General features: G+C 38.3%; 1 non-coding gene across 1 annotated transcript; it reads right to left on the reverse strand.

Annotated features, from left to right (window-relative positions):
• Positions 1-3,824: 3,824 nt before the first annotated feature.
• On the reverse strand, positions 3,825-3,956 carry LOC115870246. Its single transcript, XR_004046616.1, has one exon. It is a non-coding gene; the product is annotated as a small Cajal body-specific RNA 24 (non-coding RNA).
• Between the last annotated feature and the right edge of the window lie 619 nt (positions 3,957-4,575).

Here is a 4,575-nt window from a genome sequence, read left to right on the forward strand (position 1 = left end):
CAGTGACTGTAATTCACCCTGCTCCAGCTACTCTGCTGGCCTCCTGCTCTGCCTGGGGCACTCCAAGCACTTAGGAATGTTTGTATTTACTATTCTCTTCGCTTGGGATTCTAGTCCCTGGATATCTGGAGTTCGCATTCCTTCATTTCTTACAGTTTTATTCTCAGGACCTTCTACAGACCACTATATCACCCTACTCCATGACGCAAGGAGGTATTGCGGTGCAATGGCTGACTACTGGGCTGAAAACAGGAAGAGTGGTGGTTGAAATCCTCTAGCCCTCCAGCAGAGAAAATACCTGGTGAGGCGATCCCACGGGGAGTACAGTCCACGAAACTCTGTGGACCAATAGTGCTCTTATTTAGTGTCACGAGGAGCTGGATTCCACTCGGAGGCACACAACAAAAAGCATAAATCTACACTCATTGTTCTCCCTACCTGCTTCCTCAGGGTTTCATCTTGACAGCACCCTTTACCAGAAAAGGATAAGTAACCTGCCAGTGACTACTTAGCTAGTAGTGACAAACCCCAGATCTGACTTCCAGGCTGGTGCTGAAACCCACAATACTATGCTATCCTGACCAAGTAGACACTTTAAAAATGATTGTTTGACTAAAGATGATAAATTTCCAGAAATATTTATATTTCCATAATATTAAATATATTTTATTTTATAATTTAAATGAAATATATTTTATTTATTTAATAAATTAATGCATATGAAAATCATTTATTTTATATGAAATAATAAAGGCATAAGCTGACAAAACTTTCAAGGATGTATGCTATATGGGTACCTCTATATGTGTATCTGTTAAAGCCATAATCTGTCCGAAGTGGAACCTTGTCAGAGACAGAAAACACACATCCTTGCCACAAATGGAAAGTGGTGATAAAGTGTACCTTTCAAAGGTGGAAAACTTGAGAAAATGCAAAAACCGGCCGTTCTGTCAAATTCTGCTGTTACAGGTCTCACTGAATTTATCTAATCTATCCATTCACCCATATATCTACACAGCACACTTACCTAATCAATCTATTATAGGATTCTTAACAGTTCTATGTTTTTACTATAATTGTCACTGAAAAAACCTGAAAATATCTGTGATTATGTTTCTTGAGTAACTATCTACATGTGAGATTGTTAATCAAAGAAGAGGGGCATTTAAAAACATTTCATCATTTTGAAAAGTTCTGTCCTATGTCCACACAATACATGCTGATGTGGCAGGCACCCTCACAAATAAAGTCACTGCCATCAAGGTAATTTGCAGTGATCTTATAGAAGAGAATAGAACTGCCCCAGGGGGTCCCTAAGGGTAGGAAGGCTCCTATCTCTGCCAGTATCCACCAGATCCTAAACATGCTTGTTGTTTCACCCTGCCATTGACCCTGTTCCACGCAATGGCCAGCACATCACCAGTTATCTCTGGGTCAATCTGTGAGCTTTCCAATGATGCTAAACCCAGACCACCCAAACATAGATAGCCATTGCTATCCAGTCTAGTCTGATTCATAGCAACCCTTGTGGGCAGAAGAGCACTGCTCCAGAAAGTTCACAAAACTGATCTTTTTGGGGTTTTTCCGTAAGTAGTTTGCCACATTTTCTCTCTTGTGAAGTGTCTGTAGACTTGAAACATCAGCCTGGAAGCAGCCAGTGGTTTTGACTATTCCCATAACATCACGGGTTCATCTTTCAATGACACTATCTGGACAAAATTCCAACCGTGACAAATTTATTAGTTACATTTTTTAGATATGTTATTTAAACACTCTTCTGTTGTTGTTTTTTTTTCATTTAAAACATATGTAAATATAATGTTAGTTGCGGTTGAATCAATTCCAACTCATAGCAACTTTTTAAAAAATCATTTAATTGGGGGCTCGTACAACTCTTACCACAATGCATACATACATCCCTTTTGTCAAGCACATTTGTAAATTTGTTGCCATCATCATTCTCAAAATATTTGCTTTCTACTTGAGCCCTTGGTATCAGCTAAACTCATAGCAACTTAAGGTGTGCAGAGTAGAATTGTTCACTGGGGTTTTCAAGGCCATGGACATAGATAGATTTCTTTTGAGGCACATCTGGGTGGGTTAGAGCCATCAAATTTGGCTATTAGTGGATCAGTTAGCTGTTTGTTTCTCTCAGAGACTCCTCACAGAAGTGTGTTTCACACTTTACTGTGAATGATACAAGGTTTTGCCTCTTTTTCTTTTTGCTTCCTTTATCTTTTCTTAAAATTTCTCTTTGCTTTCTTTTCTCTTTTCTTAAAGGTTATACCTTTTCCCTTATGCTAATATTTTTATTTATTTTTGAGGGGTTTATTAACTAACCAAACCCACTGAAATGGACTCAATTCTTACTCAGAGAGATCCTGTGGAATAGAGTAGGACTCTTTATGGTTTCTGAGAATGTAAGTATTTATGAGAGCAGACAGCCTCATCTTTTTCCCATGGAACCGCTGGCAGTTCTGAATTTTTTTTTTTTAATCATTTTATTAGGGGCTCATACAACACATATTGCAATCCATACATACAGCAATTGTGGAAAGCACATTTGTACATTCATTGCCCTCATCATTCTCAAAACATTTCCCCTCCACTTAAACCCCCGCCATTAGGTCCTCATTTTTCCCCTCCCTCCCCGCTCCCCCCTCCCTCATGACCCTTGATAATTTATAAATTGTTATTTTGTCATATCTTGCCCTGTCCGACGTCTCCCTTCACCCATTTTTCGGCTGTCCATCCCCCAGGGAGGAGGTCACATATAGTTCCTTGTAATCAGTTCCCTCTTTCCTACCCACTCTACCTCTACCCTCCCTGTATCATCACTCACACCACTGGTCCTGTAGGGCTTATTCACCCTGGATTCCCTGTCCATACATACATCAATTGTGTAAAGTGCATATGTACATTCATTGCCCTCATCATTCTCAAAACATTTCCTCTCCACTTAAGCTCCCAGCATTAGGTCCTCATTTTTCCCTTCCCTCCCTGGGCCCCCCTCCCTCATGAGCCCTTGATAATTAATTTTTAAATGCTAAAGTTTTGACTAATGCCAATTTTCCCCACCAACTAATGTCGTTACATTTTATATTTAATCTGAGTGTATATTTTTTGACTTACAGGTCATTTTTTGTGATAGATCTATATGGGTCTTAACTTGTTTTGCATAATTTCATTACAAAATCCAAACTTTATCATATGCTTTGGTATCTACTATGGCAAATATTTTTTATTACTACACATACTTTTAATCTTTTTTGGGCTATCCTCATGCTTGGAAACCTAGACGATTTATTACTGTACATTTTAGTAACTTTAAAAAGAATCCAAATAGAGGTGCTGATCCTTACAGGAATCTCAAATATTAAACAAAGATATAAAGAATGGAATTTATCCCCTTTTTTCTTTCCTGTCTTCATCAATTCTAATGTAAGTTGTTATTAACAATGTCATGTGTATCCACAAAAACTCGATTCAATTATTTACACTTGCTTTATAACAATATGCAGTACCCCAAACTCCAAATTCACCCAAACTCCAAATGCACTGAGTCCATCCTGACTCATACACATCTTCGCTGTGCAGATTAGAACCACCCCTGTGCTGTTCTGAGGCTGGAAATCAATCCAAAGACCCTCTCTTCCTACGTCAGGTTGGCTGGTGGCTTAGAAAGGCTGATCTGTGTTCAGCAGTGTAACTCATAAGCCCCTGTGCACCAGAGCTCCGAACAATACCCAGTGGAGTCCTGTACGCCAATACTTTAGATGACACTAGTTCTTTTAATGGATTAGAAATATATATATATATATTTAAAGTGTCAGTAGTGGAACGATCCAATCTTTTTACTTGAAAAGGGTGAACAGAAAGCTACTATATTTCTCTAGGACGTTTACAAAGATTAGAATTATTTTTATAATTTATTAAACTTTATTTTTTAATTTCCAAGGAATGACCTTTGGCATACTTTTGAGTTTTGCTATTGTTTATAGTGCAACATATTGGAGAGGTGTCCTAATACATTCCTTCAAATATTTATAAAGAATACTCACTGCTTTCAAGTTAATTCTGACTCAGATGTTAATTACATTAGAGTGAGAATCAGAGATGCGGTGATTTTGATAAAGAAAAGAAAATGGATATTCTCCTTAAATAAAGATGGAATGTTGACAGTCTCTACAAAAATACACTGAAGGCATTGTTGAAAACCAGGAAATCCAGAATTGGTGGAACACCAGTCAACGTGTTTCAGCAAACTGATGGAGTGATGGAAACACTTGCTCGCCTATATCAAGTGAATTAGGCTTGGTCCTCTTCAGAAGCAAGTCTGTGACATTTACATATGTATATAGAGACATTTATATCAAGAAACCTGGTTCACATCTTTATTGATGTGGTTAAACTTCAATTTGGGTGACAAATATTACACTAGAGGATTTTCCTGACTCACGTCGCTGGGAAGCCAGGAATCCAGAGATCAGGAAGGAGGGAGGGATGAGTGGAGGGAGGGAAGGAGAAAGAGAGTTCTCTTCAGCCTCCCTTTTATAGATATCAAATAGGCCACAC

This window comes from Echinops telfairi, unplaced genomic scaffold (assembly GCF_000313985.2).
Source record: "Echinops telfairi isolate 266 unplaced genomic scaffold, ASM31398v2 ScPeMD7_443;HRSCAF=831, whole genome shotgun sequence".
Taxonomy (NCBI): domain Eukaryota; kingdom Metazoa; phylum Chordata; class Mammalia; order Afrosoricida; family Tenrecidae; genus Echinops; species Echinops telfairi.